Raw genomic sequence first — 14528 nt, 5'->3', positions numbered from 1 at the left:
ACATGTTCATGGCTTTCTTATGTAATTCGTGAAGTTGTGGTTGCTAGCGCTAGATGGACATTTGTGGTTAAATTTTTATTTTTTAGAAAATGGCCGATGGTTTCTCTAGATAAGACTCTTATTCCTCGTCTGGGATCATGTAGAGCTTGACAACGCAAGACAGAAAACCATTTCAACTTTTTTGTTGTTGTTGTATTTTTTAATGTAACCATGTGACTAACCACATGAGCAGCGTTTTCCCATGTTCATAGGAACACAGAACTAACACCGTAAATAAAAACCCAATTTAATTGCACAAGATTTTTTTTAATGAGGTGCCAGATGTCCACGTGAGAAACAATTACTGTCCGAATCGTGACAGAATTTACCTTTGAGTTTATAATCAATGAACAAAATGTCAGCAAACTAACTGTTCTGCCAACAGAAAATCTTTGCACAGGTGGAGGATAGTGGTCCATGGAGGAATAGATGGCTTCAGCAGGATGATTGTGTTCCTAAAGCTGCTACAGGAAACAGTGCTTCTGTTGTGCTGCAGTTTCATTGAAGCTGTGAACCGCTTTGGATTCTCCTCCAGAGTGCGATCCGATAAGGGCCGGGAGAATGTTGACGTGGCCTACTTCATGGTGTCCAATCGAGGGGAAAACCCACACTCCCACATCACAGGGCGCAGGGTCCATAACCAAAGGTTTTTTCCTTTTATCATTACTCAAAGTCATATGCCATTACGTGATTAAATCTCAGCATCTGAAGTTAAGACTCTGGGGGGGTTTTTAGACTGTAAAGAAATGCATATGTGGATTGAAAATATTCTATAATTCCTGCATGTTTTGGAAGAAATGCTGCATTAAAAAAATGCAGGTGTGCCAATGATCTACATTATCACAATACATCAGGCCTGTTGTCTAAGGAGAAAGCATTTATGTTATAATTACAGGATTGAGAGACTGTGGAGGGATGTTTCCCAGCATGTTCTGGACCTGTTCTCCTGTCTCTTCCTTGATCTGGAGGCAGATGGCACGTTAAATCCTGACAATGAGCTGCATCTTTTTGCTCTGCATTGGACCTATCTGCCACAGCTTCACAGGCATCTTGGGTTTTTCCAGGAGGGAATAATCATGAAATCAAAACAGCAGGCCACCAGTCTCCACTGCAACTCTGGACAAGCTTCCAACATATTCAAGATCCACTCCGGGTGCTTTCAAATTAAGTTAGTTACCTGATAATCAACATTTTAGTGGATGACAGACAAGAAACTGAATTACAAAAAAATATTAAAGAAATAGTTGCAAGTTTAAACTTGTCTAAACAAGTCTAAACTTGCCCTTACACAAAATAAGGCACAATAAATGTCTTAAATTGGAGCATAAAGTCTTAAATTCATAAAGACATGACATTAAAAGTTGCAAAAAAAAATCTTTAATATTTGTCTTGTTTCCAATACAAATTTCTGAACATCTTTGAATAAAAGTGCATGGTAACACTTTACAATAAGGTTCATTAGTTAACTACATTAGTTAACATGAACTAATCATGAACTGCAATTAATGTTAATTTCAACATTTACTAATACATTATTAAAATCTTGTTAGCATTAGTTAATGCTCTGTGAACAAACAATGAACTCTTTTCATTAACTTTAACAAAGATTAGTAAATACAGTAACAAATGTATCGCTCATGGTCAGTTCATGTTAGTTAATTTACAATAAGGTTCATTAGTTAAACATTAGTTAAGTGTTACCAAAAACATTCACTTGTGGTGCAGTATGACAATATACAGTCATGGTTTCTGAGAAATGTATAGAAATTATGCGAGTTTAAAACATGAACAAATGTCAATAGGGTATGAACTTGTTTCCCCTTTAAATTATTTTTGAGCCCATCTGGCATACGATTGTTCTTGTATTAAATATAAATGCTTTTCATTTTGAAATTTCCAAACCTGTATGAGTTTCTTTCTTCTGTTAAACACAAAAGAAGAGATTTTGAAGGATGTTGTAACCAGACAGGTAGAAACTGACTTCCATAGCAGGAAAAATACTGTGGAAGTCGATGTCTGCCATCAGCTGTCTGGATACCAACATTCTTCATAACATCTTTTGTGTTCAACAGAAGAAAGAAACTCATACAGGACTGCAACAACATAAGGGTGAGTAAATGATGACACAATCTTCATTTTTGGGTGAACTATCCCGTCAAGCTACTTTTTTTGTAAAATAAATTGAAAATTAATGGAGATTTGCTGAAGTAGGATTATTATAATTAAATATAGAACCATTTCATTTTAAATAAGTGTTATATAAATAAATATACAAAAAGAGAAATAGCTGAAAATCATAGTATCACAATGATAATTAATAACAATAACACTGACTGAAAATTGTATTTTCAAACTTTGAATTATAACTCATTGTGACTGTGTAGACATTTACATTTAGAGAACCTGTTGACATCGTGTTCCCATTAATATACTCCAGGTGGATGACTACTATGGTGTGGACTGGGAAGGACCACACTCCTGTGAGGAAGAGGGTGTGAAGATCCCCGAGGTTCAACTACCACGAGAACTTACCCATGAGGAAACTGCAACCTTGCCTCGTCCTGATGTTCCCTTCTTAAATGCTGTTCAAATTTACTACGACACAGTCAGTGTGATAAACCAGTTCATGTCATAATCACTGAAACTGTTTCCTCTTATAATAACTCCATGTTCAACTCTTGAGATCCTTGAATCCAGTTTGTTTATTGATGAGCAAATACATGTTTTCCTGATGCACTGGCTGCTAATTACATTTGATTAAACAAATGAATAGTACTTTAATATTTGTACAAATTTGTTCAACTTTTTTACATCAAATTTCAACTTTAAGTTACACATTATTTAACTTGCTACAAATGAAAAAAATGAACAAGAAGTTATAAAATCTAGTATTTAGTTTCATTTGAATAACATTTTTCTCTCTCAATAAACAGTCCTATCAAAAGCACACTGGCTAACAGTTGAGGACTGGCCTCTTCATTTAAAAAGCCCAGGAACACACCATATGATTAAACTAATCCAAATCCACGTTCTCTTGTGGACACTGCTGCTTTAAGTCTGCCTGAAAGTCCATGTAGTGAGTGTCGTGAGAAGGCAGCTTTATTTTCTCACTTTAATGGAGTCAGACACCTCCACATAGAGATGTTGTGGGAGGATTGCCCGACCCTGCTCCATACCCAGTGCTGTAGCTGTAAAAACAGTGGCTGCACAATTTACAAAGCTGTGAAATGAGCCAGCTGACATCTGAAATTAATGTGGGGTAACTAGAGCCGGACCGATTTAACAGTCTGTCGATTTTATCGGCCAATATGAGCCTGTCGCAGATAAATCTGCATCTGCGTTTATGTTGCAGATATGTCACCGATATAAACATGTTCGGCACGCACTTGCACCGGTTCATCTCAAATCTGATGATGCATTTATAATAAGGTTGTGCACCTTTTATTTTATATCAGATTGTGCGTACGCAAAATCTAGCTTTTGTGTTCATGTACATTTTTAGGATGAAATCTACGGAAAGTTTTATAAACGAGAGCCCTGAAATACCTGCTGTTTCTTGTAGTTTGATTATTTGTTCTTGTTTTCTTTATTTTTATTTGACAGTTGTCCTATTTTGCCTGAACATAGCACATACCGAACCGTACCAAAACCATAGAAACCATGATAAAAATTGAACCATGGGTAATTTGAACCATCGCACCCCTATAATATACACAAAGAATATCGGCGATATGTTGATGTCAAACTTTTTTTTACTTCCTAATATCGGTATCAGCCCCTGAAAACCCATATCGGTCGGGCTCTAGTGGTAAAAAGACCATTACCATTTTCGATGTACTTCCTGAGGTACGACGCCATCTGGCGTTTCAACTCCAGAGGAACCTTGTGATCATCCTCATCTTCATCTTCATCATTGGCCATATAACTCTTTCTAAACCATCTATGGACAAAGAAAACAGCATAAATGCTCAGGTTTTTAGGAAATGGGAAGTCTGGTTAACGATCGCATGTTTTCAGAGCCATAAACAATCCATTAGTTCAGGAAGGATGATTTTGGGAACAGCACTGTGATGAGAGAAGGCCGTTCTTTCCTCATGAGCAGGACCCCAGTATCCTTCAGACCTCGTTTGATTTGCTTCATCTGCTTCTCTCTGCGACCGATAACCTAAAGAATCAGACACCAGATTTTAAGAACGGACATATTTATAAACTTTACACATGTTTGTGGCTTATGTTATCCCTCTAGGTTATTTGAGCTATTTGTTAATGCCCATTGAAGTTACAGAAATTGCACACAGTAAAAACACTTATTAATACATTTTCTTTTGATTACATTGTTACATTGTTAGCTTTATAAACAGATTTGATTAAAAATTGAATTCCCTGTACTCCTGACAGTAAAATAAGCAGTAATAAAGGTCCAGTGAAAACCGTGATAAACCGTGAAACAGTCCGAATCTAAAAAACAAAACAAAAAAACACTGTGATTAAGATTCTCGGTCGAACCGCCCAGCAGGGGCAATTCTAGGATTTTCATTTAAGTGGGGCTCAGCCCCCAATGAGGGCATGATTAAAACATGGTAACACTTTAGTTTCGGGTCCAATTCTCACTGAAAAACTCTCAGAGTAATATTGATGTTTAGGTGTTTTGTTTCATAAATTTGGACTCTTTTGAGCAGTCATGAGTTATAAGTTTCAAATGAATTTAATTAAATCCATTGAAGTCAATGGACTTCATACGGGTAATTCTCATATTTTATGATCATGTACATTTGAATTAGGGCTGCACGATAGTTCATTTTAGCATCGAAATTGCGATGTGTAGTATAGGGATCCGTGCGGACCAGACACCACAGCTCAAAACACAGGTGATTCTCTGTTTAACTGCAAACACCTGGTAAGGAGCCCAGCGGCTAAATTATACTAGCCTGTGTTGTATAGATAATCTCCAGCGTTATCAACTCCATTTCTGTACGTTACTAGAGAATTTCTCTCCTCTGAGGCTGCGTGAGACGGAGCAACTCACATTCTGCAGCCTTGTTCACACACAGCTTCAGCTAACCACGGGGAAAACAGCTTTTCCAAAGCATAATTACATTGTAGCCTATTAGAGTTGATGTCGACCATGCTTACCATAAGTGCAACAAGTCATTTTCACAGAAAAATAGTAGTAGCATGTACAATTCAGACGAAACTTATGGCTAAAGCGTGGATGTTAACTTTCCTCATTAATTGTGTGTCTAGCATAGCCTCCACGACATCATCAGTGGCCAGTGCACTCTTACGGGCCGTTCACATATCACGTCTAAAAACGTGTGTAAAGCGCAGCCGCGCCGCTTTCTCCTCCTTTCTACAAGCGCTTGCACTCCCGCGGCGTCTGTCGTTGCTATGCAACCATGAACTTTGAGATGTTTTCATCTCGCTGCGGCATAGGCGCGCCTGGAAAAAAACGAGCGCACCGTATGCGCGTCGCTCCTATTATGAGTGCGCTTGATGTGCTCCTACATTTGAAATAAGGAATTTGCACGAGCAAAAGACGCGATATGTGAACGGCCCCTTATGCAGTTATCAGCAGCAGGCTGTGTAATATGGCTGAACTCTTATTTTTGTGATCACTTAAATTATGGCCATTTGACTTATAGCAGCGTCTGTCAATAAACATAAACAACAAGTATGCTTCAGAACAGTTTGAAAATTAACAGACTAAAACAGGACGAGGGCAAAGCCGAAGCCTGCCACCGTTTCATTTGTTTTAAAGGGGTCAGAAGTGATCACATATTAGTGTACAGATTACAGAGGTAATCATAAGTTTTTTAGGGGGGCTGAAGCCTCCCTAAAAAGGGCCTAGTGACGCCCATGCCGCCCAGCACTAAGTTTGAGCTAGGGAAGTTTCTGAAATTTGGTTGATTTGACATGAAATGACCCTGCAGTACGAACTTTACTTCATCTCGTCCGTTCTGCTTTTCACTTCCTGCACTCATCTGAATTTCAGATTTCATCAGAATCGTGCGACTGCAAACAAGCTTTCTCGTTCAACAGTCCGTTTCACACAGAAATACATCACAATACTGAATACCTCATGCTGAAGAACGGTTTCTGCAAGCCACTTCCGGTTTTCTCTAGTTAATGTTGGCCCAGCTAAAAGCAAGCTCGTTCACTCTCTATCGTTCCACGTCTGTCAGATCCCTCGGCTCTTCAAGCTATGAAGAAAAACAAAAACAACAAGCAAATTGTTCACATTAAATATTGTTGGATAAATTATTTGTCAAAATAAAAAGCACTGTGACTTCCAGTAGAATTAAACTACCCAGAGAAACTCTCTCTATTATATCTTGGTCTGGACAGTCTTTCAGGTCTATGATGGCCGGCTCGTCATTTCCTAGAAGTAGGTTGAACATGGAGGGGCTCGGCCCTGTCAAGAGTGGCCCTCCATGAATGAAGGAATGGCCAATCATTCGACCAATGACCCTAAAAAGATCACTGTCTAGAAGAACTCGTGAGGACGATGGTACCAAGTGATCTTCTCCATTGAAGAACATAATTTTTCCAGTGTTTTCTTAAAAAGTTTTACAAGTTGGCATTTAGTTCACACAATAATTAAGACACAGATTTCAATCACACAGCAAAAGGACTAAAAACATGAAATTAATAAAACACTTACCAATGTTTAAACTGAAGCTGTACTGTATTCTGGACATAAGCATTGCAAAGTAATATCGCGTTACGCCCTCCCCAACTGCAGCATCACCTGACACAAAAATCGTTCTTTATACGTACAAATGTTTGTGAAACAGATTTAGTTTTAACCATACCTTTAAGGTTGATTGATAGTGGGGATGCCCAGTCAGTTGGGTTTGACTCGTAGAATGACAGAAACTGTCTATGTCTGTCTTGCACACTGCTGGTTAGATCTGTTGTGACCTGAAGGGGTGTCCGGTCTTCAGCTCCATGTAATAAGTTTCTTCAAAACTGGTATGCTGCTTGCTGTTCATCACTCTCAATTTTCCAGTCTGAAAATATAAGTTACAGACACACAAATCACCTTGGCAGTAAAATCATTATTGGCTAGTCATTTTTTTGTCTACTCACCAGACTTAAAAGACAATAACACTATGAATTCTACTACTAACACCAATATGAACCACACAAATGACTGATGAGCTGCTAGCTTCATGAATATTAATCATGTTGTCAGTGTTCAACATAGATAGATAGACAGATAGACAGATAGATAGATAGATAGATAGATAGATAGATAGATGTCAGACAGACAGACAGACAGATAGACAGATAGATAGATAGATAGATAGACAGACAGACAGACAGACAGACAGACAGATAGACAGATAGATAGATAGATAGATAGATAGACAGACAGACAGATAGACAGATAGATAGATAGATAGATAGATAGATAGATAGATAGATAGATAGATGTCAGAGCTTCAAGCACCACTGTATATCCAGAATTATGACTGCTGACCTCGTATTTGGATTACAGATTTGATCATTTCTGAATTCATAAATTAATGCACTGCAGTTTTATGCGCTGTATTTTGAAGAGTTTTAGGTCACCATTCACTGGCACTGCATGAACTCACAGAGCGAAGATAACACATTCTGCAGAAAAAGGGTGAATATACAATGAGAACATTTTCTTTACTATTCCTGTCTGCTTTGACATGAGCTTGCCCAGTTGCATTTGAAGACATATGTGGCCCTGAACCACAAAACCAGTCATGAAAGCTGACTAAAGCTGTCCACTGATGGTTTGTTAGGACAGGACAATATTTGACCGAGATACAACTGTTTGAAAATCTGGAATCTGAGGGTGCAAAAAAATCTAAAATGTGAGAAAACCACCTTTAAAGTTGTCCAAATGAAGTCCTTAACAATGCATACAAAAATATATTTTTGATATATTTACGGTAGGAAATTTACAAAATATCTTCATGGAACATGATCTTTACTGATTTTTGGCATAAAAAAAAATAGATCATTTTGACCTATACAATGTATTGTTGGCTACTGCTACAAATATACCCGTGCGACTTATGACTGGTTTTGTGCTCCAGGATCACATATGATAAAAATGATGCTCCTGCTCTCTGCTCTGGAGAATGGGAATGCTGTTGCTGCTCCTGCTCGGCTGCTGCTCTCATAATGTAGGGTGTTGGGACTACTTGCTGGTGTATTGCTGCAAGTAAAGCTGCCTTGCATGTTGCTACTTTCTTGTTGGGGACTGCTAGTTGTGTTCCTGGGTAATTTGTAAATGCAACATGGTCAGTCTTTGTGTATTTTACATAAGATCACCCACCCATTTGTTTCAACAAAGGCCCCATATACAGCTGGTATTATTATTGTCTGAATGTGATCCCCAGGCAAACAGCACTAAATACAGAGATGAATGGAGTTTAGTGAAGCAACAATCTCCAAAGAGGTCTGACATGAATCGTAGCTGCTCCTATTCCAGCTGCATCGGAGCATAGGTATTCAGGGGAATAACCTGTATCTGGACACGGAATAGGATGGAGAATTTTTGTCCTGGTGCAGCCTCTCGTTTTTAACAGCTCAAAGCCACCACCCTCACCCCGCTTAGGGAACTGGCGTACGAGTTCCTGATTGAACTCCGAAGAACAACAGTATTTGTCTGATGAGGAAAAAATGCAAAGAAAATACACATTAACATGCAGAACATTACTTTACATAATCAAACAGAATGTTTGCATGTAACTACAGATGCACCGATGTATCGACCTCTAAAATTTCACTTTTTGATCAATTTAAAACCAGCACCATATTGGCATAGCATGAAAAAGCTGAGCATTTTGTTGTGGCTGAAATACAATTAACAAAAATCAGCAAACTACAGAACCCTTACACAAGGAACATTTGTCTCTGGTTCTAAATCCACAGCAAACTCAAAGTCCTTTTACACATCCCTATATGAGAGTCTACTTGACTGTTACATGTATCAGTTGTGTAACTGAACTGAACTCACCAGAGAACATCATTTTTTTTTCTCCAAGTCCTGCTCTCTCCAGTTCAAATTTTTCGGCCACCTTCAGGATTTCTGAATCTTTCCTTTTGGCCGGACAAAAGAATCTATGTGTGTATGTCACACACTTTTTCTTCTGTCTAGGAGCTGGTGAAGGAGGAAATGCCCAGTTCTTCTTAGTTGATCAAATGAACAACGAGGGTATGGTGAAAATAATCCATTCACCTCACCTAGAAATGTCACAATTTGAAGAAGTGCTAAATACAAAGTCAATTCCTTAAGTATAAACAGATAATTATTAGCTTAACTTAGCTCATGTCCCCTTACATCACCTGTGTGACAAAAGTCGTATGTCCCAATTCACAGTACTCATTAAAGAGCAGGCAAAAAGTACCCAGATGACACACTTTTTCCAACCAAATTCTGAAGTTTGCATATGATGGACACTTTACCATCTCATGAGGCCATGGGAAAGGATTTGTGAAACGGTAGTGAAGCTACGAAACTGATTCTGGTAGATCACGTGATTACAACATGGCTACTGTAGTACGACAGGTATGGAAAATTCCAAATGGAAGGGTTAGTTCACCCAAAAATTAAAACTGTGTCATTTATTACTCACCCTCATGTAGTTCTACACCCCTAAGACCTTTGTTCATCTTAAGATCACAAATTAAGATATTTTTGATGAAATCCGATGGCTCAGTGAGGCCTCGGTTGACAGCCATGCCACCGAACTTCTCAAGATCCATAAAGGTACTCAAAGCATATTTAAAACAGTTCATGTGAGCACAGTGGTTCTACCTTAATATTATACGAGAATACTTTTTTCAAAACACTGCTTCATGAAGCTTTACGAATCTTTTGTTTCGAATCAGTTGTTTGGAGTGCCAAAGTCACGTGATTTCAGCAGTTTGGCAATTTGATATGCGATCCGAATCAGACAGTTTCTGACATTATTAGTGCATGAGATTCCTCAACACTATCCGCGAGTTAAACGACATGCCATTACCCGACTGGTGCTGTGTCTGTGGCAGGCGCGCCATCGCAATGTTTAAAATGTGTTGCCTATTCTTTCGTTCACTTAATACAGTATCACTAAATACAAAGTTAAAACAGCTTATGTTGAGTTGTACTACACTATTGTTGCAGCTAGTGTTGCATTCGGAGAAAAAAGTGGACGATAGAGATGAATCATCTTTAGCCGTTCTTGGCATATTTATTTTTCTAGCTGCCGACACATCATTCTCACGGTCAGACAGCCTTCAGTAAGAGACAACCGTAAATCAACTGGGACAAACATAATAACACGAACGCGTCTTCTGTAGCTTATACTTTAGTGCCCCCTTGTGGCATACACATATGCGCAATACAGAACAGTACAGCATTACATCAATATACAACTGAGCACATAATGAACATATATTAACACCCCCACTTGTACTCAGGCTGCTATACAAACAAAAACAGAAGGTAGAATGAATGTGGACCCCTGTCATACACACATCAATCTCCAAAAAGAGCACCTGCAAACCTATCCAGTTTCAACTTACTTACAGGTTTGGTCATTACATCAGCAATCATGTTATCAGTAGAACAATACATCAAGGTCGCTCTTCCCTCATTCACAATAGACCTGATAAAGTGATACTTTATGTCTATGTGTTTGCATCTCCGTCTGTTTACAGGGTTTTTGGCGAGAGTGATTGTTCCCTGATTGTCCTCATGTACTACAGTTTATGTGTACTTGTAGTTATCTATACCTCCCAGTAACTGTTCTAGGTATAAACACTCTTGTATGGTTGAAGCCAGTGCCATATATTCCGCTTCGCATGTGGACAGCGCCACAGTTGGCTGCTTTCTAGTCTTCCACGAGACTAGAGAGCTGTTCTGGCTTAGACTCACACAGTATCCCGTAGTACTGCGTCTGTCACTGGTATCAGCTGCCCAGTCAGCATCACTGTAGGCTTGTATACCTAGTTTCTCACAGTCGTTTCTCCTGAAACTTAACCCTTTCTCTGCTGTGCCTTTGAGATACCTAAGTACGTGCTTCACAGTGACCCACTGTTCCTCTGTAGGTTCAGCAAAATACTGTGATAACCTGCTCACTACGAAACTCAAATAGTCAGGTATATAAGACTTCCCACATCTTCCATCTTTACTGCATTCCCAGTATACTCTAACTTTTGCTCACAGGGTGTTTCTCTGGTCCTACAGTCTTGCATATTAAAACGCTGTAGTATCTTGTTAGTGTACTTTTCCTGTGTCATTTTTACACACCCATCTGACTGATTGAAATCGATACCGAGAAAATGTTCGAGTTCACCCAGATCTTTCATTTTAAATTTTTCTGCAAGCATCTCTTTCACTTCTTTCAGTCTCTCTTGATTGCTTGCTGCAATAATTAAATCATCAACCCATGTAATTATGATCACTTTCCCTTCTTTTGACTCTTTGGCATAAACACAGTGGTGGGCTGGGTTTTGTGTGAATCCATTCTCAGTTAGACAATCATGCAAAACCTTATTCCAATTTCGCCCGGATTGTTTCAAGCCGTAAAGTGATTTCTCTAGCTTGTAAACTATACCCTCTTTCTCTTGGTAACCCTCTGGTGGATTGATGTAGATCTCATAGTCTATGGGAGCGTGCAAGTGTGCTGTTTTCACGTCCATTTGATGCAGGAGTAAATTTTCCTGTGCTGCTTTCTGTAGCACCACCCTTACACTCGTCAAGTCTGCCGTGGGTGAAAATGTCTCCCCATAGTCTATTCCCATTCTCTGCTTGTAACCCTTGGCCACAAACCGCATAACATAATAACACAAACGCGTCTTCTGTAGCTTATACTTTAGTGCCCCCTTGTGGCATACACATATGCGCAATACAGAACAGTACAGCATTACATCAATATACAACTGAGGACATAATGAACATATTTTAACAGCTTACTTCAGATTTACTTCGAAAACATGACGATTTTACCACATATATTAAGGGGACTGGAGCGATAACAACATGGCTGACTGAGACTAGACTCAGCTTGTAACGTTACCTCTTGTCGATCTGCAGCACATTCAGCCGTAGGTTGATTGGGAGGGCTGGCTGGCAGTAACGAGCTCTGCTCCAGGGCCTCTGCTGCATCCCTTAAAAGTTTTGTAATTGCATTTTTGTCCTTTTTTATACAAAAACTAGATGTCGTCGATGATGAGGCAAACACTCGACAGTGGCTGAGGTACCGGTTCCGTCTCAAAGCTCCGCCCACACTACTTGATTGACATTTGCATTTGAATTATCACAGAGGTGTAAAGAGTACCTGAAAACCATACTTGAGTAAAAGTACAGATACCTTACATTGAAAATTACTCCACTACAAGTTACAAGTAACCCATTTCAATACGACTTGAGTAAAAGTCTTAAAGTATCTGATTTTAACAGTACTTAAGTATTTTACTCATGCTGAATGTAGGCTCAGAGATGCACTAGTCCTGAGAGACATGCCAGTGAAAATAAGAAACAACTGATTTGTAAGATGAGAAATCAAGTTTATTTTATAAAATCAAAATAAAACTGAACACCTCAATGTTGCAATAAATCAAGGTCGACAGAACAACCTTTTAAACGTCTACGAACTCTCAAGTCTCAGTTGAGCTCAAGAGCACAGAAAGGCCACGAGTAAACCAATATCCTTCAAAACGGTCTTGTCAATATAGCGGATAAATAAAACAATGTTAAGTAAAATTAAATAGTCAAAGTCTACTGTATGTGCTGGTTTGAGCCTCATCACCAGCTGCAGTCATTTCCTCATCTAATAAATCAAACATCTGCGATCAGCAACTACCTGCTAATGCACTCACATTCACGTAAAGTATCCTTGTTTTGGGTGAGTAAAGGCAAAATGCACAAGATATAGTACCTTCAATGCACTTAGATGGCGATATCGCTTCTTTATATCAGAAACAAACTGCTGCAGAAAAAGTTAGCTGCCATGAAAAATGTCATTTGTAATTGCATTAATCATCATAAATGTAGTGGAGTAAAAAGTACATTTACTTGCTCAAAAATGTAGTCAAGTAGAGAGTAAAAGTTGCCAATATCTTTGATACTCAGTACAGCTACAAAGTAGCTAAAAAGATACTTAAGTACAGTAACTAATTACATTTACTCAAGTACTTTACACCTCTGATTTATCATTTGCGATGTCAGTTTGAGCATTTGATTTATCATTTGAATTATAGATTTAATTATGACAGGTTTATACTGGATTGATAATGAAAATTTAAAATATATACAAATACAAATGAGTTTTAATTTGATTATTGATACAGTTCATGCTTTCCCGAATGACGAAATGAAATTGTATTTGAGAATTTGATTTATCATTTGAGCAGCTGTTTTGAAACTTTGATTTATTATTTGATCTTTTTAAGCATTTACTAAATGTTTATTTAACATCTGACAGACAATATTCAGTAAGTATTGCAGATGATGATCTCGTCACAACATGAATCTGAGTGATGTGTGTGTGTGTGTGTGTGCGCGCGTGTGTGTGTGTGTGTGTGTGTGTGTGTGTGTGCGTGCGTGTGTGTGTGTGTGATATTATGAAGAATTCAACACTGATTACATTACATGAATGAAAATAAAGTAAACAAATCTACAGTAACTAGACATAAGTTTAATCTGTTTTATTTGTCCGTTAGTACTGTTAATAAATGAAGGAACATTTGTGTTGATAAAAAGAGAGTTAACACATCATCATCATCATCATCATGTGAATGTAGAGTTGAGCACATCAATCTCAGAGGAAACTTGAATCTTGTCTGATGTTACAGGGACAGATGATCACGTGTGTTTATCCGGTGGAGAGAGACTGATGAAGGACTGATGCCATCAAAGGCTTTGAGTGACGATACTACAGAAATCAATACAAATCTACTTAAATCTTAAGCTGTAGTTTATTTTAACCCTCTGGTGGTCTTTGGTTTTTGACCCCAAATGATGTTTGCTAAAATAAAATAAAAAAAAGTTCTCTTTGTCCAAATGGCGTGCAACTTTGTACGGTGGTTAACACTTTCTAGATCTACAAATAAATAAATAAATTGGAATGATATCTGTTTTTATGTTAGTGTGAAAGAAGAAGTAACACTCGTGACCTTCGGGGTCTCTGGAGACCTCAGTCAACTAAATGATTTTTGTAACAAAATAACTTTGTTTTTAAACTAATGTAATTTTACTCTTTTTATTAATGTTTTTACTCAACATTTGTACAGTTTTTGGAAGATTTATGATATATTTTAAATTTATATAAATAAATGTAAAAAAAAAAATTATACATATTTTTCATGTAAAATTGACTTTATAAAAGACCCACAGGGACATTCTGACATGCTTTTAAAGCATACTGTACAGAAAAAATGGTTTGTGCAGAATTTGATCTTTTACTATCACTTAGTAGGCCTACCAATTGATATTAAAAGATAAAATCTGATCTGTTTCC

The 14528-nt window shown here is 38.0% G+C and overlaps 2 long non-coding RNA genes across 7 annotated transcripts in view; one reads left to right on the top strand and one right to left on the bottom strand.

Moving 5' to 3' along the window:
• Positions 1 to 266: 266 nt before the first annotated feature.
• On the top strand, positions 267 to 2599 carry LOC127497362 (uncharacterized). The gene is made up of 3 exons (XR_007925525.1): positions 267 to 685; positions 935 to 1207; positions 2477 to 2599. It is a non-coding gene; the product is annotated as an uncharacterized LOC127497362 (long non-coding RNA).
• Positions 2600 to 2723: 124 nt separating this feature from the next.
• Positions 2724 to 14528, bottom strand: part of LOC127497361 (uncharacterized) — a 34273-nt gene continuing 22468 nt past the window's right edge. For 3 of the 6 annotated variants that reach the window (XR_007925522.1, XR_007925519.1, XR_007925520.1), the window contains 5 exons: positions 9041 to 9267; positions 6852 to 8689; positions 6116 to 6239; positions 3864 to 4204; positions 2724 to 3227 (listed from right to left, as the gene is read on the bottom strand). This is a non-coding gene — a long non-coding RNA (uncharacterized LOC127497361). Of the gene's footprint in view, positions 3228 to 3863; positions 4205 to 6115; positions 6240 to 6700; positions 6788 to 6851; positions 8690 to 9040; positions 9268 to 9369; positions 14248 to 14528 lie in introns of those variants that run through there. The other 3 variants (XR_007925524.1, XR_007925523.1, XR_007925521.1) reach the window with 3 other exon arrangements.

This window comes from Ctenopharyngodon idella, chromosome 16 (genome assembly GCF_019924925.1).
Source record: "Ctenopharyngodon idella isolate HZGC_01 chromosome 16, HZGC01, whole genome shotgun sequence".
In the NCBI taxonomy this organism is placed as follows: Eukaryota; Metazoa; Chordata; class Actinopteri; order Cypriniformes; family Xenocyprididae; genus Ctenopharyngodon; species Ctenopharyngodon idella.
The sequence above is the reverse complement of the archived record's forward strand: the minus strand, read 5'-3'. Positions and strand labels throughout refer to the sequence as shown.